General features: G+C 37.2%; 1 protein-coding gene and 1 pseudogene across 1 annotated transcript in view; one reads left to right on the top strand and one right to left on the bottom strand.

The window, feature by feature from the left end:
- The window catches only part of PLCL2 (phospholipase C like 2), a 317,611-nt gene that overhangs the window by 51,836 nt on the left and 240,045 nt on the right, over positions 1 to 25,730 (top strand). The gene's annotated exons all lie outside the window — the stretch shown is intronic.
- Positions 1,783 to 2,270, bottom strand: LOC141493648 (large ribosomal subunit protein eL33 pseudogene; annotated as a pseudogene).

Here is a 25,730-nt window from a genome sequence, read left to right as displayed (position 1 = left end):
TCTCATTTTTTTGATCATTGGAAAAGTTACACAAACAGGAATAGTGGCCAGACCAGAGCATTCCCAATCTGCAATGAGTTTACCATACTTAGTTGGGAGCATTGTCCAGTCCATGATTTGCAGGGACTTCCTTCTTTTTTTGGAGAATCACTCCCCTCTGGTCCCTCCCTCTCATCTTTCCCCTTGTCATGTCATGCAGTTTACCATAATGATATTGTTTAGAATGAATGTCTCAATTATCTGACTAGGTTGAAGAATAGACTATTCTGGCTAGTTAAAGAAATACTAATTCCAACCCAACAGTAGAGATGTGTAGCTTGTCAATTTTTAAAGTGTTAGACTACAACAAAATGCATTAACTTTAAAGCAATATTGAACAAATATAATTGTTCTTGATCAAATAGCAGGGAAGTGTTCCTTTTACATGTAGGAGAATAATCTTTTATTTTCTTTTTATTATTTTTTCCTTTATTATTTACAATGCATATTTTATTTATTTTATCATATATGTTTATACTTTATTATATTTTATGTTCTATTATTATATACTTTATTATACTCATAAAGCTTAAATGTCAGATTTTTATCAGAAATATTTATTGAAAAAATTCTTCATTTGTTTTTTCCTTTATATTGGATACATTCCTTTTCAGTGTGCAATAGTCTTTTAAAATGTTTTCCCATTACTTGTACAAAAATATTTATAGCAGCCCCGTTTGTGGTGGCAAAGAATTGGAAATCAGTAAATGTCCTTCAATTGGGGAATGGCTTAGCAAACTGTGGTATATGTATGTCATGGAATACTATTGTTCTATTAGAAACCAGGAGGGACAGGATTTCAGGGAAGCCTGGAAGGATTTGCATGAACTGATGCTGAGTGAGATGAGCAGAACCAGAAAAATACTGTACACCCTAACAGCAACATGGGGCCGATGATCAACCTTGAAGGACTTGCTCATTCCATCAGTGCAACAATCAGGGACAATTTTGGCCTGTCTGCAATGGAGAATACCAACTGTATCCAGAGAAAGAATTATGGAGTTTGAACAAAGTTCAAGGACTATTCCCTTTAATTTAGGAAAAAACAGATATCTTATTGTCTGATCTTGTTACCTCTTAGAATTCTTGTCTCTTCTCTAAGGATATGATTTCTTTCTCATAACACCCAATTTGGATCAAGGTACAACATGGAAACAAAGTAAAGACTGACAGATTGCTTCCCGTGGTGGGGGGAGGGAAGTAAGATTGGGGGAAATTGTAAAACTCAAATAATATCTTTAATAAAAATTAATTTTAAAAATTACATATTAAAATATGTTTTCCACTATATCCATAGTTATGGAAAATATAGTATTCCATTATCTTCTAGTTTTGATGATTTAACAAAACATTTTAATCATGGGCCCATTTGGAATTCATTGTTGTATATGATGTGAGTCTACTCCCATTTTTTAAAAATAAGGTATCTGTTCCAATAACTTTAGTTGTTTTTCTTTTTTTTAATTTTTTTCCTCCTTTCCCCCCCAATAATTTTAAACCTGATTATGCTATATCATTTAAAAAAATGATTCCCCAGTGTTTTGTGTTTTGTGATCATGGATTTATCAGGAACTACTCTACTGCATGCATTTGGTTCTAGGGATCTATTTTTCTTTTTTAAATTCAATACATGATAGTTCTTTTTAATAATCAGTATTATACAGTTTAAACTGAAATCTTCCAAGACAAAGTCTCCTTCTGCCTTCTTTGCCTGTAGTTTTCCTGATGTGAAATCATTTTTGTTTGATGTAAATGCAAAAGAGATCAGTAAATATTTATTTTTTAAAAGCCACCAACAAATAGATCTTGAATGGGAAAAAGAATTCAAAACAAAATATACATTTGCAAAAAATGTATAATTTTATTTAATCCGTTTTCATATTCTAGATCCTTGAGGGACAGAGCATCACTCGGATCCTGTGTCCAATGGCCTTAGCAGGAAGATTACTTCTGAATTTGGCTCGAACCATTCCACTATTTCCATGAGCTCGAGTAACTTTTCCCCAGATAACTCTTGTTCTGTTGGGTTTCCCACCAGGAGTCACTGTGTTGTTTTTGGCTTTGTATACATAAGCGTATCTCTTGCCCAAATAGAATTCAGTTTCATCCCGGGCATAGACTACTTCAATTTTCAGAAGAGCTGTGTGTTCTCTCTGGTTTCGTAGGCCTCTCTCGTAGCCAGCAAAAATGGCCTTGGACCTCAGCCTTCCAGACATTTTGCTGTTGTAGAAGTCCTGTTTCCAGCAGGTCTTTCTGGCTCCAAGATGGAGGAAAGAGGATGTGAAATCATTTCCTGGAAAATAATTTTCTTTTCTCTTTCTCTTTTCTCTTTTCTCTTTTCTCTCTCTCTCTCTTCTCTCTCTCTGTCTCTCTGTGTCTCTCTGTGTCTCTCTGTTTCTGTGTCTCTGTGTCTCTGTGTCTCTCTCTCTCTCTCTCTCTGTCTCTCTGTCTGTCTCTCTCTCAGATTGTGTATGTCTCTGCTCTTGTAGACTGCAACTATATGGCAGATTTCAATGCTGATTGGCAAGCTTTCACCTGAATCCATCTTTTTGATCGCCACCTCCCTATCCCTCCTTAGGCAACTTGATGACCTTTTTCTCTACATCTCTTCATTCACTTGACTATATCCTGACTATAGCTGAGAACTCCAAAATTAAGTTGTCTATTATCTTTGACCTCTCCCAATAGCAAATATTATAGGTGTGTACCACCATGCCTGGCCTATTTCATCTGATCATATGAAGAATCTCATTGGTATTTTTATTGCCATTTCATTAAATCTATAAATTAATTTAGATCATATTATCAACTTTTCTACATTGGTTTCATTTAACCATCTTTTCGATTATCTAATTTCTCTTCTATTTTTATAAAATTCTTTATTTTATATTTTTGTTTACAGAATCTATTATTGACAGGTCTATTCTGCCAAATTTAATATTTATCATATTGTTTCAAATCTCAAAATTTTGGGTTTTTTTGGTAAGTGATATGAAGAAATTCTGAAGTTTTTCCCTTTATTCTGCTCTTTTTACTAAATGTATGTCTCCCCCGCCATGAGTTAATTGGGTTTTTCTAAGTAAGCTATCACAATCTCAAGTAAATATATATATATATATATATATATATATATATATATATATATACTTTGACCGCTTCTTGATCAATTTTTCATTGTTCCATCAATTTCTTTTGCTTGTTTTACATATATAACTATAAATTTTAAAACATGATGGAATTTTAAAATGATGAAAGTAGGATGGGAAAGTTTATAGTATTTCTCCATTAAATATAATACTGATTTGAGGGGCAGCTAGGTGGCACAGTGGGTAGAACACTGACCCTGGAGTGAGGAGTACCTGAGTTCAAATCCAGCCTCAGACACTTAATAATTACCTAGCTTTGTGGCCTCGGGCAAGCCACCTAACCCCATTTGCCTTGCAAAAAAAAAAAACCCTAAAAAATATAATACTGATTTTAAAAAGATAAATTAGTTTTATCACATTGGGGAAAAATCTTTCTATTCTTATGTGATTAAGCATAAAAATGTGTTATATTTTATCTAATTTTCTATAATTTAATACAATTATATGATTTCATGGTTGTTAGTTTTGATATGATTTATTATGTTAATAATTTTACAAATATCAAATCATCTTTGTATTATTGCTATAAAATATCTTGATAAAAATGAATATTTAAATATAATATATAATTTCAACATTTTATTTAATATGTGGGCTTCAATATCCATTGAGGATGGAAACAGGGGTGGAATGATCATATCTATAATATAATACATAGAGTACTGGATTTAGAATCAGCAATACTTACCTGGGTTAATTAGTTGTTCAATGTGTATATGTATCTATATGCCTATGTATTTGTATATGTACATACATACACACACAAAACAACATGCATGCTTATATATGCCCATATAATATACATTTTGTTTTTTGCAAACTTTAATTGACTTTTTTTTTGTTTTTACAAGGCAAATGGGGTTAGGTGGCTTGCCCGAGGCCACACAGCTAGGTAATTATTAAGTGTCTGAGACCGGATTTGAATCCAGGTACTCCTGACTCCAAGGCCGGTGCTTTATCCACTGCGCCACCTAGCTGCCCCTTTAATTGACTTTTAAGTAAATTTTAAAAATTTAAATCAATTTACTTTATTAAACAATTAAAAATAATTATCAAAACAATAAATACATAAATTTTTATTTAAACTAAAGTATTAAATTATTTGCCTTTTTTTGGTTTGTAAGGTTTGGTCATGAATAATTGGATTTATTTACTATTAACTCTCTATTTACTAGCCCCCCTATATTTTTATGGTATATTTTTAAAAATATTTAATAGAATTCACTTGAAGTTATATATAGGTCCTTTTTACTTATCCTTATGTGGCAGCTTATTTATTTTATTTTATTTTTTTGCAAAGCAATGGGGTTAAGTGACTTGTCCAAGTCACACAGCTAGGTAAGTATCTAAGGCTGGATTTGAATTCAGGTCCTACTGACTCCAGGGCCAGTGCTCTATCCACTGTGTCACCTAGCCTTTATGGCAGTTTATTAATTTGATCATTTCTTTTCCTAATATTGGTTCATGTAGGGTACCTATTCTTTCTTTTGTTTGACTATTTTATATTTCAGAACTATACATCCAGGGGCAGCCGGGTGGCACAGTGGATAGAGCACTGGTTCTGGAGTCTGGAATACCTGAGTTCAAATCCAGCCTTATACACTTAATAATTGCCAGCTGTGTGGCCTCGGGCAAGCCACTTAACCCCATTTGCCTTGCAAAACCCCCCCAAAAAATACAAAAACCCCAGAATTATACATCCATTTCTTTTATATTCTCTATATTGTATTAGGAGAAAGAGTTTATAATTATGTAAGATTATTTAATGATATGTTTTATTTCTTCTCTATTTGTTATGGAATTGATTTTTTTATTTTTATTTTGAAAATTTGGTTTTTACCTCTTTTCTAATGAAAATTTAAAATTGCTTTCCAGTTTTAAGATATAATAAAATATATTTAAATATATTTAAGTATATTTATTTTGCTTGCTAATTCAGTTAAGGTTTTTTCCAATTTTGTTGGTCATTTAATGTTTTTTTCTTTGCAAGGCAATGGGGGTTAAGTGACTTACCCAAGATCACATAGGTAGGTAATTATTAAGTGTCTGAGGTCAAATTTGAACTCAGGTCCTCTCAACTCCAGGGCCGGTGCCCTATCCACTGTGCCACCTAGCTGCCCTAATCATTTAATTTTTATGAGTTCTTCCTTTGGTTTATTAATTTCTTGGTTACTAATTTCTTATCTGAAATCTCAATCTTCTCTTTTGCTCTTTTGTTAACATAAACATTCAAGGACATTCTTTTGTGTCTGCTACCTATTTCAGTGATATCCTGTTAACTCTTATATGTTGTATTAAGTGTCATTATTTTCAATATAATTTTTGTTTCCATCATTTCATCTTTAACTGAATAATTTAGTAGGTCATTTTTAATTTTCATCATACCTGTTGCTGTTTGATTGTATTCTTCTTACTTATTTTTTATATTATAATCTATAAAAATGTTATTTAAAAGTTCTGTCTTCTGAATGTGTTTACACATTCTTTATACCCTTCAGCATGTAAATTTTTTATACAAATTCCAAGTGTGTGAATAAAAAAAGTCAATTTCCTCCTCGTTTCATGTAATGGTTCTCATGTGGTTATCAATTCTATTCTTCTTCTTGCATCTTATTTCCATCTACATGTTCCTTCTCATTATTCTTTGTTTGATTTGCCATATTCCATTAGTTGGAGATGTTGAAGTCTGCCGCTATTATTGTTTTTCTGTCTAAATCTCTGTGCAAGTGAATTAATTTTTCCTTTAAAAGTACATTTATTTCCCCAATAATAGCATGTCTCTTTAACAATATTCTTTGTCACGAATAACTTTCATCATGATATTTCTCTCGTACATTTCTCTTTTAATATTTTCTAATTTCAATTCAACTTTATCCAATGTCATAACTCTAACTTCTGTTTTTCATGAGTCTGACAAAGCAAATCATATCTTTAGCCACCTTCTCATTTTAGATCTATTTGTGTCTCTCTGTCTTAGGTGTCTTTCCTATTTGTGATCTTTTTATGAAAAGGAGGAAAAACATAGGATGATAAGATAAGGGCACAGCAGGTCAAGTGAATGTTTCTAAGGAAGGGGCTGCCCTGAGCATATTTACTGATAACCAGGAGAGCTCATAGATGGGGGGATATGGGGGGAGGAGGAAGAGACAAATAGACAGTTAGACATAGGGACAGAAAGATACAGAGATAGAGTGATAAAGAGACAAAGAGGCAGCGTCAGCTAGACAAAGTGACAGACAGATGGACAAAGACCAAGAGACAAAGTGAGTTGAAGTTCTGTGTAGCAAGTTCCAAGAAAAGAATGGGATTAGTAGCATGGAGAAGGCCATGTCCTGGTCCTTGGCAAGGAGAAGGATGATCTCTTCCTTAGGGAGAGGAATCAAGCTTGAGAGAAGAGGTGAAGATGCAGAGGGGATTGTAAGGTAGAGAGATTACAGGAGATGAAGGAGCTGTTATTATGTGAGCCCTTGTGCTAAGCACTTTACAATTTGATCATCCCAACGACCCTAGACAGAAGGGGTTCTTATCATCCAGCCAATGAATCCTCACATCCATACATCCACAGGACAGATTTCAACTCAGGTCTTCCTGACTCCAGGCCAAGGCCATCAAACTGCCCCATGATGGTGGGGGGGCTTCCCTTTTCTCTGTAAAGTAGAATGCAAGGTTATCAGTGGAGGAGGAAGAGGGAATGAGTTGGAGACTTGAGGAGATTTGTAACAGCCACTGAGGGGAGTGGAGAGAAAGTTGGTTAAGAAAGGACAGCAGTTTTGAGAAGAAGCAGCAAGGGCCCAGTTAGGTTAGATAATGTGGACCCCTTAGATTAAGGTGGACTCAGTAGCATGGGCCCAAAAGACAGACTCAGAACATTCTGAGCTTGGTCTGATCAGGCACAGTCAGGCACACTGTCGCTTGTCTCTAACATAGAGATGACATTTTGGTCTTCTTTAGTAATGAAGGACAGGAACCAAATGATCAAGTTGCAAAGGCAGTTTCTGAACCCGTGGCTCCAGAGAGGGTGATTTCTGCACTACCCCACACTGATCAGGTTCTTTTGCTTGGTTGCAGAGGGAGTTTAAAATCCATTGGAAATCTCTCCACAGAATTATTTCTAACATATAAGGATTTTTTGTTTTGTTTTGTTTTGTTTTTAAGCTTTTGCAAGGCAAATGGGGTTAAGTGGCTTGCCCAAGGCCACACAGCTAGGTAATTATTAAGTGTCTGAGACCAAACTTGAACTCAGGTCCTCCTGACTCCAGGGTTGGTGCTCTATCCATTGCTCCTCCTAGCCACCCCCAATATAAGTTTCTTGAAGGCAAAGACTATTCTCATTATATTTATAACCTAGAGTACAGTTCAGGGTCTTGTGGTTGTTCTTTCAATTCAATTGTGTTCAACTCTTCATGACCCTATTTGGGGTTTTCTTGCCAAAGATACTGGAGGGGGTTTGGCAATTCCTTCTCTAGGTCATTTTATAGATGATGAAAATGAGGGTTAGGTGACGTGTCTAGTGTCACAGAGCAGGGAAGTATCTGATTTGAACTCAGGAAGATGAGTCTTCTGACTCCAAGCTTGGTGCTTTATCTACTGTATCATCTCATTGCCCTGATAAGTACAAAAAATGCTTTTTTTTTTAAATCAATGAGTAAACAAGTGAATAATACTAATTTCTAGTATTCCCAGTCAACACAATGCACTTTCCTCTAACTTAATGCTATTCAGCAATTTGAAATTCAAATAGAGGAGACTGATGGTGGAGGTGATCCAAGGAAAGTGAAAAGCTGCTAAGAGTGGTGGCACAAAGGGCTAGGAAGTCCAAAGCAGATGACAACCTATGATCGTAGGAGTTAGCAAAGAGCACCCCCAAAGCTTCAAACTATGTTAAGGCTTTGGGGATACACTGTAGGCTCCATACTGTGAAGGGAGCAGAGATGAGGACTTGGGAGAACAGAATGATTGGAAAGGGTCTGAAGACCACCTATTCTACAAGTCTACAAGAACTCATGAAGCACTTACTATATATACCAGACCCTATGCTAAACTATGAAAATACAGAGAAAGGCAAAAACGTGATACCTCCTTCAGTGAACTCATGCCAACAGTTATGTGACAAGAATAGATAAAAGGTCTAGGAAAAGTGAACCTGAGGGAGAAATGGAAGAGTAGCAGGATATCAGAGTTCAAAATCAGGGTGGTGTCGAAGTTATGGAGTGATGATGAGATTTAGTATATAGCCGTCCCTGTGGATGACTGAGGTCATGGGAATCAAGGAGGTTGACTGGGGAGTTGCTTCGTATGAGAATATGAAAGGTCAACAAAAAGATGTTAAGAGGTCAATATAAAGATGTTGGGCTGCTAGGTAGTCCAATGAGTAGAATACTGGGCCTGGAGTCAGGAAGACTCATCTTCATCAGTATAGATCTGGTCTCAGATACTAGCTGTGCGACCCTGTGCAAGTCACTTAAATCTCTGTACACTCCAGATAACTAACTCTCTTTGTCTCCTTTTCTAATTTACATAGAGATTTCAGTTTGTGTTGGAGAAAGGAATTGAATTTATTCCTATTTGTAAATAGTCCCTTTTTCTTCATAGAAAGGAATAAGTATAAATGCTTATTTCATAGAATAGATACAGAACTAAAAGGGTCCTTGATAGTCTTCCAGTTCAACCCTCTCATTTTACACTTGAGGAAACTGAGACCCAAAGACATCATCTTAATTGCCTGAGGTAAGAGTAGTAAGTTACCAAAAAGACTATTTTATGTAGAACTCACACAGGGCAATTACTCCCAGGGTGGATCAAAAGAAGCGATTCAGGGTCACTGTAAAGGTCTCTCTTAAGAACTTTGGCATTTATAATATGGGAGACACTGGCAAAGGATTGCTCAGCATGGCATGCCCCCATCAGAGAGGGGACTGTGCTCCAAGACCAAGGCAGAATGCAAATTGCTCAAAGGAAAAATGAGATGCATAAGTCTAGACAGGTGTTCACATGAGCTATTTGTGCCTGACCTGTAGTAGAATATTCTGAGCTTGGTCTGATCAGGCACAGTCGGGCACATTGTCGCTCGTCTCTGTCGTAGAGATGATATTTTGGTCTTTTTTAGTAATGAAGGACAGGAACCAAATGATCAAGTTGCAAAGGCAGTTTCTGAACCCGTGGCTCCAGAGAGGGTGATTTCTGCACTACCCCACACTGATCAGGTTCTTTTTGCTTGGTTGCAGAGGGAGATTAAAATCCATTGGAAATCTCTCCACAGAATTATTTCTAACATATATATTCCTACTGGTGTGCAAATGGATCAGCCAGAGTATACAGCTTGTAAGTGTGAAAGAAAACAAGACTCATAACTCAACCAAACAAGGGGGAAGTTGGGCCAAACAGACTCTTTTCCACACTTGGAACTCAAGCAACATCTTTTTTTTTTAAATGTATTAATTCTGAGCTTGGGCATGAGTCAGAAGTGAAGAATGAGTAATAATGTTAGCAGTTCAGACTTCACTAATGTATCCCTGTAAAAAATGCACCATCTCATTCTTCAGAAAAGCAGAGTCTTAGTCCTACCCTCAGCCAAAGACCCTGGAGAAAAATCAGAAAGATGGCCAGGACAGGGAATGTTGCTGTGATTGTGAAACCATGCAAAAAGTGACAGAAAAATAGTCTAAAACCATTGGGAAGGAGGACTCTGAGGATACTGATCATCATGTCCCAACAAAGGCAACCCTTGGATTGGGTTTTATTGTGCCTTTTGTTTTGTGAATTCTCATCTTTTCCCGATCTCCACCCTGGTAGCCCTCCAAGTAATGAATTGTATGAACATGGGAAAGTGTGGGTATGTATTTATCAGAGTGCAGGTGAGTGTTTATATATAGGCATGAAAGTATGTGTGTGTGTGTGTGCGTGTGTGTTATGAAGTGTATATGTAAGAGTGTGTGTGAATGTGTGCAGATGGATATATGTGTATGTAAATGGAAGTATATTGTGTGTGATTGGTGGATGTAAGAGTGTGTGAATGTGAATATGTCTCTATATATGGGAGATGGGGGTACGTATGTGTGTATAGGCTGTGAAAATGTGTGTATAATTATATGGATATGTTTGCTACATGTAAAAGTAGGTGTGATTTGTATATATATAAGAGTAGGTGTGTGTTGTAACAATGGATGTAAGAATGTGTGTTATAATGTGTGAGTATGCGTGTGTGTGCCTGAGAGTATATGTGTGTGAGTGTGTGTGTGTGTACCTGAGAGTATGTGTGTGTGTGTGAGTGTGTGTGAATAGAGGAGTGAGTGAGTGAGTGTGTATGTATGTGTGTATTTGAAACTGTCTATGGATATGATTGCATATATGTGTGAGTGTATGTAAGAGTGTGTGAATGTGAATGTGTCTCTATAGGGGAGATGGGGGTATGTATGTGTGTATAGGCTGTGAAAGGGTGTGAATGAAAGTATGGGTATGTTTGCTATATGTAGGAGTAGGTGTGATTGTATGTATTGGAACAATGGATGTGAGAATGTATGTGTGTTATAATGTGAGTGTGTATGTGTACCTGAGAGTGTGTGTGAGTGTGTGTATAGAGGAGTGAGTGAGTGTGTATATATGTTTGTGTATTTGAAAGTGTCTATGGATATGATTGTGTGCATGTGTGTTTATGTGTCTGAGAGTATGTGATATGTAAGTGTGTGTTTGTAGTAAATAAAAAAGGCACTACAGTTGTAGGTGGCAATGACAGAAGTAGAGTGTCCATATTAAAGGAAGAGATCATCCCCTTGCAATAACATGGGCTGGTCATACAACACCTGTGTTCACACCTCTGTTTTAAGCTGGATGCTGACATAGCAGCTTGCAGCCAGCACAGGATACCAAGAAACACTGTCTAATCCAATCCAATCAACATTAATGAAGCCTCTATTCCATGTCCTACACTGTGTTAAGGTGATGGAGATACAAAGAATAAAAAGAAAGGCAGTCCTTGCTCTCTAGAGATTTACAGTATAATGGTGGTGAGGGAGACAACCCACAAGAGAAGGCAGGAAGGGGTGGGAGCATGGGGGACATCTGAGGGCTGGATAGCCAATGCACAGTGGAAGAGCTCGTGGTCAGTCACTGTCTGATGTAAAGGAAGACATTGGGAGGAGTTTGGGGAAGAGACATAAGGGTAGATCATGAGAGGCTGTCTTCTACTAGTTCAAGGACTATGGCATGGAGAAGGGACTAGACATTGGCATGTTCAAAGCAGACCTAGTCACCTGGATACCCCAGGTGGGTTCAGTTTTATTGGTTTTCAGAACTGGGGCCATGATTATGAGAAATGTCCAGGGGACTCATACTATGCCACTAAAGGTGAAATTCTTGATGTGGTATAAGATGGAGTGAAAGCATTGCCAAGAATGTTTTCATTGATCAAGTACAAAAATCAGAGGTTCCAAGACAATCAGATATTATTGTAATTCTGACTATAAACGATGTTGACTAGCAATCTGGGCGGTGTTCTTCCCTTATTCCCATGATCGGTTGGGCAGCTTCTGGAAAACCAAAGTATTTGGGTTCTGGTGGGGAGTGTGGTTGAAGGTCTGAGAGGAAAGGCCATGCTGACAGGTTTGGATAGGCCCTGTCTCAAACTAGTTGCCAGATGCTGGCACATTGCCTGGTGTGATTAATGCCAGGGTATCTCATTGATATGGGAAAGTAAAGTATATAAAGGCCAAGAGTCCTGTTTCCTAACAGATCAGAACAGAGTGAAATGGTTCTGAAAAGGCAAGTGAGATAGATGTCTTTCTACAGCATACCCCTCATTGTAATGAACATAATGTGGTTGGTGCATAATGTGGTTGTCAGACCACCATTAATTTGGTTGGTGCCATTCTCTTTGAAATAGAAGTAGAAATAATTCTACCATTAGTAGTTTGGTTGACAAAGTCTCAGAAACCAACTGAGGTATGGCCAGTAGAGGTACCTATGGGAAAATGCATCTGAGATGGTGGGAACTTCGGTGGAGACTATCAACATTGGGGGACTGCTGGTGGTTATTGACTTCCTCCCATGCCACCTTTTTCATCTTCTTTTGGGATCTATGGGGCAGTTAGAAGGTACAGTGGATAGAGCACAAGCCCAGGAAACAGGAGGACATGAGTTCAAATCCAGCCTCAGATACTTCCTAGCTGTGCGTCCTTGGGCAAGTCATTTAATCCCGATTGCCTCACATCCAAGGCCATCTCCAGTTGTCCTGATTCAAATCTGATCACTGGATCCAGATGGTTCTGAAGGAGAAAGTGAGGCTAGGGACTTAACACAGCACCCCTTCACTCCAGTCCAATTAATTTGCATATCATGGGCATCACCTCCCTGATATCATGGTCTTTTTTGAGAATGAAGGACAAACATCATCATAATGTATAAGAGGCAATGTGATATGGTGAAAAGAGTACAGTCTTGGACTGGGTGGAAGGGACAGGAGAGACACAGATTCAAATCTTGCCTTATAAGGGTTAACCTGAACAAATCACTTAACTACCCTGAGTCTCAGGTGCTTCATCTGTAAAATGGGGATAATAGCATCTTTCAGAGGCAGTGAGATAGCCAGTGCTAACAGAACACTAATTTTCCCGAGTTCAAAGCTGACCTTAGATTTGCCTAAGTTTTCTCATCCATAAAATGAACTGGAGTAGGAAATGGCAAATCACTCCTCTTTGTCAAGAAAGCCCGAGATGGGATGAAGGAGAGTTGGACATAATTGAACAATTATAACAAAGGGCATATTCCTCACAAAATCATTGTGTCACTCAAATGATACAATGTATATATATATATATATATATATATATATATATAATGTGTAAAATGTTATATAAATGTCGGTTTTTGTCATTTGTTAATATCAAGAAGTCCCTTGAATTGTACAATTAATGATTGCTTGGTCCCTGAGACTTTGTCAAGCAAGCTAGTAATGGTAGAATTGTATTTCTACCTCTATTTCAAAGAGGAGAACACCAACAAGATTACTGGTGGTCTGATGAACACATTATGTTCAACTTTTCCTTGTTGGCAATCAGCCTTTGATAGTCTTTTACCCAAGTTCATCGCATTTTCATTTTATTGGTGTTTGGTGTGCATCCAATCTGCCTCAAATGTAATGACTGAGCTTTGCCCACCATCCTCCTCCACATCCCCAAATCCCATGATGTCCTTCAGCATTCTGGGATGACTAATGCAAACTCGTTCAGACTCAATAGTAGAAAACACTGACCTTGGAAGTAGGAGATGATTTCTTTCTAGTTGTATTTTTATTTCAATTTATTTCCTTTTGATTTCCTTATAATCATATATTTTCTTACCTCTCTGCTCTTTACAATCCCAGGCTTCAAGTACTAGAATCACTTCTCTAGCAAACTGATTATTTTTCTTGTTCGCCTCATTCTCTTGACAATCTTCATATTTTATTTAAGCTATAGAATATTGCCTAATTTAGAGGCGGGAAAGAGAACATTTGGGGCCATGGATAATATTGTCAACCTATAGCTAAAGTAGGGAAATCTAAGTTCATTTGGAGGTGTGCCTGCTCCATCTCCCAATGATATTCTTGAATGATAAGGTGGCCTTTTAGGAGATCCTACTGGATTTGTGCCTTGAAGTCTTGGTCTTCATCCTGGAGATTTGTAGGGGTTTTTTTGTTCATTTGTTTTTGCCCTCAGAGATACCCTGATATACAAATTATGATGGAATCAACCAGAAGATCTGGAATGGGACCAAGATAAGATAGCAGAATTGGGACATGGGAACTTAATGTTCTGAATAGGGTAATGATCTTATCGATGATGCATCTCTTCTGTTCTCTTCATAATAATATAGGGTGCCTATGGAAGCAAGGAATGTTTTTCCATTATTCAAGAGTCAGAAAATACCTTTTGTTTTTTATTCCATATATACTGAACCATTAGAACCCAAAACTTGTGATTATGAAGAGTTGCATTTAACCTGGGAAGTATGTCCATTTCTGTGTCAGAGCAATGTTAGAACCATGGCTAATTAAGCCTGGGCTTGATCTCTATTTATAACTGCAAAATGATCTCTTAGCCAAAGCATTTTCCACTAGCAGCGTTTATTCCAATAGATTAAATCTATTTTTAAAGGTACCAGCAGCTGATTAAAGGTGCTAATATTCTATTCCCCTGGTCTTCACTTATCCGTCCTCCTCCTGCTTCAGTCTGTGTCTTTTGTGGGGCAAAGCCTCCCTTCACAACACTGAAAGGATGAGCAGCCAACATGGAGACTTGGAATTCTCCTACTGTTTTTCCTTTAAAATTCTATTATCTTTAATATTATCTTTGAAATTATTTAGCTTCTCTATTCTCTTTGCTTGCTCTTTGCCTTAATTTTAAACTCCCCCAAATATGCATTTGAGATTCAAAAGGTTGTTTTGAATTCTCATAGAATATAAGCTTTTTGAGATCTGGACTATTGAGTCTGTAGGTGGGTTTTTTTGGGGGGGAGAGTTTCAGTCTTTGTATCCTCAGTGCTTTGCACATGGTAGGCATTAATAAATGATTGCTGAATTGCATTGAATCTAAAAATTAGGCTCAAAAAGATTTTAATTTATTATTAATTTTTGATGGTCAGCTGTATGCAGTGCAAACTCCTTCCACCTCTGTTGGATCATTAAAAATTGAATTCCTCATCTCAAGGAAGAAAAACAAGCATTGATTAAGAATCTGCCATGTGCCAGATACTTCAATAAGTCATATTATCTTATCCTCACAACCCTAGAAGATAGGTTCTGTTATTATTCCCATTTTGCAGTTGAGAAAACAATCAGAGGTTAAGTGACTTACCCAGGGTCTCATAATCAGTGAATATCTGAGGCTGGATTTTTAACTGAAGTCTTCCTGACTCCAATCCCTCTGCTTGATCCACTATACCACTCTACTGCATTTGCTTATAGTCTATTAGGGAATTTCCAACCAAGACTTAAAATATAACTTAATATCATGAATATAAATTTAGAAATAATATAAATTCCAAAAATCCAAATGGTAGAGTTAAGAAAAAATTAATTACTTTGATGACACATTGTGGGAAGTAGTTATCAGCAACTTGATGGTGTGAAAGTTTAGATAGACAAGTAGTCTCCTCTAGGAAACAGGTTTCCTTCCTGCCAACCTGAAAGGTACAGGTTTGGTCTAAAGTCAAGCTGGGGTCTGGAAATTTTCCAACAAAGTTAAGTTGTTCTCAGGATTAATTTAGTATTGGGGTGCACCTGGAGTTCCATTAAAATCCTTTTCCAGATCCAACCTTGGGCTTGTTCTTGCTATTAAAATTTGATTTGTTAGAATATTTACTAATTGCATACTGTGATGTTAGAATAAAGACCCATAAATAAAAAGAAAGATAGCCCCTGTCCTCAGGGAGCTTATAGTCTAATGGAGGAAGAAAGCATAAAGTGGAAAAGTCTTCTGGGAGAGTGAGGGCTGAGCTGGTTTAGCAGTGAGCCTGGCCAGGGGGCGAACTTCTTCAAATGGAAGCACCTGGGGGGGAGATCATCAAGTGGAGGAGAAGATCACAGAAGAAGAAATGTCAATACAAGAAGGTCACTAGGGAGAACTGGAAGAATAGGCCCAGGAATCAGGGCTGAGCCTGGAGAGAAGGTGACCATGGGTGTCAGCATTCCAAGGTTTGGTGGGCACCAACACAGAGCAGCCCGGAATGAGTCAAGATCTGCCTTTCACTGGTCAACAGAGGACCCCTAAAAAGAGTAAAGAGTGATGGCAAGTCCAGGAAGACCAAAGACTGAGAGTTGGAGGAATCTTGGAAGCCATCAAATTCTACCTTATTTTTACAGCTAAGGAAATGAAGGTTGTGAGTTTGAGGATAAGCTAATAAGCATTGGAATCAAGACTTGAACTCAGATCTTTCTGAGTCAGGAAACTAGGCATGTTTATAAGGGACAAGACTGATACCGCTTCAATAAAATGGGTATTGTTCATCTTTTGTTTTCAAAAAGGACCAGTGACATCATAGGTGAGGTCTTGACTTGCTTGTGAATTGGCTTTAAGTAAGGCAAAGTTATGGGGGTTTATGGGTTTAAAACCAATCAGGGAAAAAAAGTTATATCTGTCTGAACTAGGATATTAAAGGGCAGATAGCATTGAAATCACATTGACTTGTCAGAGGGTCATGGGGCTCAGAGATGAATCAGGACTTCTCAGGACCAGAGGGGGTCTTCTAGATCTTCCTTGGGGTTAGACCTGAACCTGCCTTACTTCTGTGAATTGGGAGATAAATTAAGGTGGGCTTTTCCCACTTAAATTAATGAGAAATATCAGATTGAATCTTGGATCTTCTAATTCTGTCTGCCCTATCTCTCTCTCTCTACTGGTTCTTGGAAAAAGTTAATGGTTTTACCACACCCTGCCATAAAAGGTGATCAGAGTTCTTCTATCTGTTGACTAAGGTGTGGCAGTCTCTAAGGTGTAGGCTTTTCTCTTGACAAGTCCATAAATAGGTTGAAGGTTTAAGATTGCCATTTTCTGAGAAACTTTGCTATGGTTTTATGGATGTAGGTGCTCCCATCAATGGCAAAGATTCCCTTTCCATCCTGGGTAATTGGACTTGGATCCTAAGTTTATCAACTCTATTGATCATAAGTTATCTGTCTCATTTTATAGATGAGGAAACTGAGGTCTAGTATCTGATGTGCTATCAGATTTATAGAATTATAGATCCCATGTTGGAAGGGCATTGGGAGTTCATCTAATCCCAGATACCCATTTTACAGGTGAGGAGATTAAGATTTAGGAAAGTTGAGGTTAGTTATACTTAATAGTTTCTATATCTTATTGATCTTTTGCCAATTACATCAAATCCTAGAACCCTGCAGTCTCCTAAAAGACCTTCATAATCGCTAAGAAGGGTTTGAGCTCACTATGGAGAAAAGTGGATAAAGATGTCTTTGTGTTTTTCTAAACTTTTGGTATCTCCTTCTGCCTCTTGAAAATCTGTCCCTCAATGCCCTCAAAATTATGTTTCTTTCTTCATGAACTTCTTCTGTGTATGAGTGCTATAGGCCAAATGGTCTTCACCTTTGTTTTCTCAAGGGATGTGTTTTACTTTCTCAGATAGCACATTTGAAGACTGTTAATGTTAAAATCCAGATGTGGTCACTTTGCTTCACTGGTAGAGAAAATAGATCGTTACAGAAATTTTGACAGACTATTTCCATTTTTCTTCTGTTTGTTGTTGTCTTTCCTTAAATGCTCCCAGAGTCATCTGGCTAAATCGAATTCCTTGCCAAGCTTACCATAAATGCTACTCACTATCATGATGTAATACTGCTCATAATCTTTCACCACCCTCCTCTGTGAGATTTTATAAACAAGTTTATTTTCTAAACTAATATTTCTTCTTGGCCATCACCCTAGAGTGATAAAGAGACCAGAGTCAACTTCTAATGTCTTTTGGTCTCCTTGTCATAGTGATTGATTTTCATGGGTTAAATACCTTAAAGAAATTGTGGTAGTCTGTGTTGATATTTGTTCTTTTATCTATCTCCCTGCTTTTGAATAAAGGTTGATATAAATGAGTCAGATTGAACCATTTTAATTGTATATCATTGCCTCATTTTTAGTATCGTATTTATTTTATAATTATAACAAGTTAGTGGAAATGTTGTAGAACAGAGATATCTAAATTGGCTTGGATAATAAACCAACATTCAGACTTTTAATCTAAAGTACATTAGAGGGGCGGCTAGGTGGCGTAGTGGATAAAGCACTGGCCTTGGAGTCAGGGGTACCTGAATTCAAATCTGGCCTCACACACTTAATAATTACCTAGCTGTGTGGCCTTGGGCAAGCTACTTAACTCCATTTGCCTTGCAAAAAAAAAAAATAAAGTACATTAGAGTTCACACTGTCTCTAGAACAGTGGAATCATCTGTATATGAGTTTCCTTGAGACTCTAGGCTCTGTTTCACTCCTACTCAGTTTCTGCCCCTTGATTTTGGATCCTGCTCAGATCCCAGACCTATTAGGAAGATTCTGCTTTCCAACTAAAGACTCTTCCCTTGGGTCTTCAGATCATCCTTCTCTGGCAGGAGTTATCTTTGCTGGAAGTTTCTTGTGCTTCAGGCCCTTTGAAATGCTTGCCTTATTTCTTCCTTTTTGATAAATAGCAACCTTATCATTCAGTTAAGGCTGCTTCTACCCTTCTAAAAATTGGGCTTTTCTTAATGACCATGTTGCCACCATGGCAAAGGGCTTCTTCGTCTTTCTGGGTGATGTTGGCTATCCCAAAACAGATATTCCTCCCTTTTCCTAATTCTTGTTTCTAAACTCTTTTGGGCTATGTATGTGGAATTAGGGTTCTAGTTGAGGAATTTCCAGTTTGAGGAAGAATTGTGACTCTCAACTTTATAACTGAGCAGAGGCAACTGATAGACCCTGAGTCTGGTCAGTCATCAGGGTCCCCCACTCAGGATACCAATTCTGCCCACATCTTCTTTTTATTCACTAATTACTATTTCCAGGAGAAGGGATAGAACCTTTCCAAAATCAAGAGCATCAGTGGATCATATATTTAAAATTAGGACAGAATTAGAGGTATTCTAGTCCATATCTTTCAAGGCTCAAAGATGGATGGGGCTTCAAAGAACATCTAAACAAACTCTTATATTGCAGAACAGGAAACTGAGGCATCCAAAGTTAAGCAATCAATTGTTGAATCCATTTCTGGAGTGAAAGAACCCTCAGAAACCATCTGGTCTACCTCATTTTACAGATAGTGGACCTGGGACCCACAGCAATTAATTTGATCCGTGGTCCTCTGACTCCAGAGTCAGCGCTCCTTCTAGGTATATTTCTTCATGCAACCCCCCATGCATCACCTGCCTCCTGATGTGGAGGAAGAATGAGGTTAATGGTCCAGTTAGATCTGGGTAACTGACCATATCAAATGAAACAGCATATGTCAAATGTTTACAAACCTAAAAATGCTAAAAAAAAAAAAGACTAGTCATTATTATATTTACTATCCTGATGACTTTCTGAAAGTACTTTTGTAAAGTACGATGTCAACATAGATTTATTTAGATATCTGTTTTGCAAATTATATACATATATATATATAAAATATACATATATATAAAATATATACACATACATACATACGTACACACACACCCCCACACAAAAAAAAAACATAGCTGATATTTCTATTGCTTGTTAAAAGGTCAGACTTTGTCTCAACCCAGCTATCCTGACTTCTCTCCTCCTACCTTCCTCTGTCCCTTTAGCTCTCCTCCCCGAGCCCCTCCTAGGTTCCCCTCGTTCATAAAACCTGTCATTGATGTCCTTCCACCAAGGGCACCCCCCGGAAGAAAGGAAGTCAGATCACAGACCTCTGGAGAGGAATAACATCCTGTAGTTTCCCTGGTGCATTCCACCTCTTCCTGTGTAGTATTAGTTTCCAAAAGCATCTGTCAAGCTTCCCACCCTCCCTTGGGACTTGGGACCTTTAATTAAATAATTAGCTTAAAATCAGAGAAAAGGAGAAGAATCTTCCATCATCCCCAGATTTATAGGAGGAAGTTGGTGCTGGAACAATTTGGAGGCTTGTTGGAAAGCATGAAATGAAAACATTTTGGTTCTTTTACTTGACTAGGAGAGTTTTACATCAAACAAGTAAAATAACCATCTCAAGGATATATATATATATATATATATATATATATATATATATATATATATGTATATATATATATATAGTATGGGACTGGCTTAGTGCTTGGCCCTACAGATCTTCTTGTGAAAGAGGAGGAATACTCTCAAAGACATCTGCAAATTCCTTGGTCCCATTTCTACTTCCCAGGGGATAGGACTGACTCTGATATGATACCTCCAGGAAAAGTAGAGTCAGGAAGGTAGTAGAGGGTCATCTGACTCTGAGAAAATTAACATCTAATAATAGATGATGGATCATAGACCATGGAAGGAGTGAGTACCTGCTCATCTGTGAATAATTTTGAAATGATTGCTATTCTTGTATTAAGATTTGTTTCTATTGTATTTTTTTGTATTATTAAATTTTTGCGGGGAGGCAACTAACTGGGCCTGGAGTTAGGAGGACTGAGTTCAAATCCAATCTCAGACATTATTAGCAGACACTTAACATTGTTTGTTTCAGTTTCCTAATCTGTCAAATGAGCTGGAGAAGAAAATGGCAAACCATTCATGTATCTCTATCCAAATGGGGAAATGAAAAATTAGACATGACTGAAAAAAAAGACTGAGCAACAACAACATTGTGTTGTTTATCCTTATGAATAAATTGTTGTTGTCATCAACAGGACTAATCAAGTTCCACAGAGTTCTAAAAGAATGAACAATTGATTGATTAGCAATGTTTGCATACATAATCCAGGATATTGCATGTGTTTGGATGTTTCAGTCTTCACACTGTGTGGTCTTATTCACTTCTGAAATTTACTTTAGTTCATTTGAGTCAATTTCTTTAAATATCCTGAAAATGTTCAATGCACAGAAAGGACTAGCCTCACATTTGAAGTTTTTTTTTTTAACCCACTAAAACTAAAGCATTTAAAAGATCTCTTTTAAACACAAGGACATTTTCAAATATGTTGCTAATAGAATTTCAGAATTAACCCCAAACTTTGTCAGTATTGAAAGGATACAGAATTAAGATACAAAGCTACATTTTCTTTAGATTTTCATTTAGCTGTTGGAATTGAGAAGCAGACATACATAATAAACCTCCAAAAATTTGATCCTGAAAAGCTCTTTTTTGCTTAGGGCAGTTGACATAGGGCAATAACCAGGGATTCTGAATAAATTTGATGTTTGAGATAAATGTACTTTATTTCCATGCTTAGATCTTAAGTATCAATAGTCATTTTGCTGGAACAAGTTGGATGTATTTCTACCATGCCATTAAAAAATTCTGTTTAAGAAACAAAGTTTTTAGTAGTTAACATTTTATCTTTAATCATTTCAGTTGGGTCTAACTCTTCATGACCCTTTTTTGGGGGATTTTCTTAGCAAAGATACTGAAATGGTTTGCCATTTTATTCCCTACATCATTTTACAGATGAGGAAACTGAAGCAAAAAGGATAAAGTGACTTGCCCAAGGTCACATATCTAGTAAGTATCTGAAGCCGGATTTGAATTCAGGAAGGAGATTCTATCTGATTCCAGAACCCATACTCTAGCCACAGAACCACCTAGTTGTTTCTTGTAATGTTTACTGATAAGTAAATAGTCAGATTTCATAAGCTGACAGGATCAAAGATTTAGAACTGGAAGGGACCTCAGAAGTCAACTAGTCTTTACTTCCTCTGCCCTCATTTAACAGGTCAAAAAACTGAAGTCCATAATTATGAGGAACTTAATGAAGTTGAATTGCATATATTCCTGTATGGGAAGAAGATACTGATAACTCATATGAACCTTCTCATTTATAAGAGCAGTTAGAAGTGGAGAGTTGAATATGATGGTATAATATAGTATAAAGATGGAGTCAATGGGTGATAAAAGAAAGTACTGGGAAAAAGGGGAAGGAGAGGAAGAAGGGGCTAAGATATTTCACAGAAAAGAGTCAAGAAAAAGCTTTTGCAATGGAATGGAAAGGGAGAAGGTGAGGGGGAATGAGTGAGCCTTCATTCTCATCAGAAATGGCTCAATGAAGAAATACCATGCACACTCAATAAGGTATAGAAATCTATCTTACCCTAGAGAAAATTGAGAGGAAAGGGATGGGATAAGGGGGTGGGGGATGGAAGGGGAGAGCAGGTGATAGAAGAGAGGGAAGATCGTGGGAGAGATACAACATGCTTCTGAGGAGAGACAGGATGAAAGGAGGGAGGGAGAGAGAGAGAGAGAGAGAGAGAGAGAGAGAGAGAGAGAGAGAGAGAGAGAGAGAGAGAGAGAGAGAGAGAATGGAATAACTTGTAGTGGGGAGGAATAGAATGGAGGGAACTACAGCTAGTAATAGCAACTGTGGGAAAATATATTGAAGCAATTTCTCTGGTGGACTTATGAATGATAAAGAAGGTAATTCATCACAGAGACAGAGCCTATGGAATCACTTTTTTCCCTCTCACTTCATTTCTCTTGAAGTTTCTCTTATAAACCATAAAAGGAAAACCAAAAAAAAAAAAAGAAGAAGAAAAAAGAAACTGAGGTCCAAAGAATTTGTCCCTTGCAAAGGGGTAGGAAGTGGAGACAAGGATGAACTCAAGCCCTCTGCCATCAACTTCAGCCCTCATTTCAATTAGAAACTGACCTAAAAATATTTAGCTAATTATTATAAGCCTGAATTCCTGTCCCTTCCCTTCCCCCACTGCATTTTAATGTTTGGAGAGGTAGTGAGATGAATATTCTATAACTTATCTTAAGCTTGTGAACTAATTCTCATTCTTGCATTTACTCAACGAGTCACTATCAGTCTCCTTGAAGAACACTGAATGGACCATAGTGTATCAATCAAGTCCCTATTTACTAAAGTCAAATCCCTAATAGGTAAAAATAGATAATGTTTATGATGTGGAAGGGACTGTGGTCAAAGGGTCAATGTTAAAGCAATGTCATATTTTAAAACTCTAAGGACTCTGGAGTTAACACATTATTATGTTACAAGCCATTGGCTTAACAGTGACATATTCATAGCACAATATTCATGATTGTAAGACTAGCCTGTTATGTAAAGTTTCTGGGAATTGTACAGTCTGACAATGCCAAAATAGAATAGAAACCAGTTCTAGGAAGTGACCCACTAGTATCTGTGAAACCAACCCATTGCTAGGACAGCTTCTTCCACCCTCCATGTTGTATGGAGTCTTTCCAGATCTATGACCTGCCATTTCACCATCATGACCATTGTCATGATTGTAACCCTTTTGGAACATAGTAGATGGTTTTTGAGAGTTGCTACAACCTCAAGTTCCATCCCCCAGTGCATAATTTGGTTTAACCTGCTCCTTAGATGGCAGGTCTGTAGTCTGTAGTTGGGCTATCTCCCAAACCTTTCTGGCTCAGGGATTATGTTCTGTGGACACAGCCATGCCAGGATGAGTTACTGGAGGAGAACTTTAGTGGAGACAAGTCTTTGACAATTCCAGACCTGTGATTCCATTGATGTGGGTGGAACTTACAGTGTGGATGTTCCCTTTACCAGTGAAGGGGCTACTCATCTGCGATCCAGAGTCATGGCATCTGAGAGGCAAAGTGACGAGTCTATGGTCAATGGCCAGCTTGTGTCAGTAATAGAATTTGAACCCAGGTCTCCTTGACTTCAAAACTGACCCTTTATCCCTATGCCATGGTGCATAATGTAGATACAGGCACAGATTTATAGCTAGCTATAGAGATTTTGATTCAGCAGTGATGAAGAGATAATTAGCTTTTATTTTATATTTTCTACTAAAATAGTTTATTTTATTCTAATTTAGTTTTAGTTTAACTTCTCATACAAAGCTACTTGTTTAGTCAAGCATTCTGTCTACAGAGCTGCCAAAGTGACTTTCTTAAATCAGAGGTCTAACCTTATCACCCTCTCCTCTGACCCCAATGCAATGTCTACCTAGTCGCCCAATATAAGGACCTGATATAAGCTTTTCTGGCATTCAAAGCCCTTACCAGACTTCTTACCCATTCCTTTCCTCCATGTACTCTACAAATCACCAGCACTGGAACACTTGTTTTCCCTCATATACAAGACAACATCTCCTCTCTCCATTCTTTTGCCCTGGCTATTCCCCAAGCCTCTCTCTCCCCTCACTCCCACCTCTTGAAATCACTGGCTTCCTTCAGGATTCTGCAGCACTTTTATGGGGGGGGGGTCTTTCCTGGTCCCCAAGTTCCTGCCTTCAACTCTTAGATCATCTTTCAACTACTTTGTATACATCTTATATGGATGTATATGTACTCATACACACAACACAAGAATACACGTGTTCTATAATGTATGGGTAATACATATATGTATTGTGTATTCAATAGGTATACTCACAATATGTCTATAAACTAATATGAATGTATATATGTAATATATTATATATACCTATAGACAATACAACATATAAATATGCTCATATATATAAGCCTGTGTGAGTGGCTTCTGCTTTAGAATGTAAACTCCTTGAGGGCAGGGACTGTTTTTGCTTTATCTTTATATTCCCCAAGAATTAGCATAGTGATTGACAAATGTTAAGCTCTTTAAAAAAATTTGTTAATTGATTTTGACATATTATCACTTCTATTACTTACGTAAAGATAGGTTGTCTGATCAGAGCTGGCATATTGGAAAGAATATTGAATCAAGAGACAGGAAGCCTCATTTCTAACTCTAGGCCTGTGACTAATTCAATATGCAAGATGGAGCAAGTCACTTTTTTTTATTTAGTATTCTTATCTATAAGGTAACCAGGTTGGGCTGGGTCCCTGAGCTGTGATGCTCCATCTAATTTAACCCCCTGTCCTACTAATCTTGTCATTTTCTTTTCTTAATTTTCTACTTAAATTATTGGCTGAAGCTACTTACCAAGTATGAGGATTTATTTCTGGTCTTAATGATGACCTTAGCAACATATCTATACATACTTGTGTTAAGGAAGCACAACCTTTGATGATATATTACTGACATTTAAAAAAAATCATAGTAAAGGAAAATGGTGAAAATCAGATATTGAAGAAACTTGACTGTTCTGAGTAAAAAGGGAAGAAAAAATAGCTGCAATATCCTTCTCACTTGGTTTTGCCAAAATTATATGTAAAACATTGAATTTACCATGATTATTGTTGTTACTATAATGTCTTTTTTTTTTTTTTTGCAAGGCAAATGGGGTTAAGTGGCTTGCAAAAGGCCACACAGCTAGGTCATTATTAAGTGTCTGAGGTATGGTTTGAACTCAGGTACTCTTGACTCCAGAGCTGGTGCTCTATCCACTGCGCCATCTAGCTGCCCCCTGCAATGTCTTTTTTAATTGGATGAGGATGATGTCATTTTGTTATAATGGATTTTATTTTTTTTTTGCCCTGAAAAATAGAAATTGCCGATTTTCCCTTTGGAACAATTATCAAAAAATATAATAGAAAATAAAACATCAACAATTCTCCTTTACCCTTTATCCCTTTTAGTGGATTAGAAGTCACAAAACTCAATAAAAACTTTCATGAAAGGCTTAGAACCTCATTACAATCTTCCTTATCAGTTGCTTTAACTTCATAAAACTGGCATTTCAAGTCAGACAGAATTATATTAAAATAGGATTTTGCTCCATGATAATTGAAAGCAAAAATTGCCTTTGAGTTCCAACAGGGCTTTAAATAAAACTAAAACTGGGCATGGTTCCTACTTAATATATGTAAATTATAAATAGAGAGTTGATAAAGATGAGATGGGGAACTGGATCACTCTCAAAGGTGGGAGGAGGGAGGGGAAATTCAAAGAAAATTAATGTTTCATTGATTTGGGGGAAGCATGTATCCATTCTTTTTCTTTTGAAGAAAGACAATCAATTCCAGAAATCAGAGCCACTC

Source organism: Macrotis lagotis, chromosome 7, assembly GCF_037893015.1.
Source record: "Macrotis lagotis isolate mMagLag1 chromosome 7, bilby.v1.9.chrom.fasta, whole genome shotgun sequence".
In the NCBI taxonomy this organism is placed as follows: Eukaryota; Metazoa; Chordata; class Mammalia; order Peramelemorphia; family Peramelidae; genus Macrotis; species Macrotis lagotis.
Note: the sequence above shows the minus strand (reverse complement) of the source record. Positions and strands in the feature narration are given on the sequence as shown.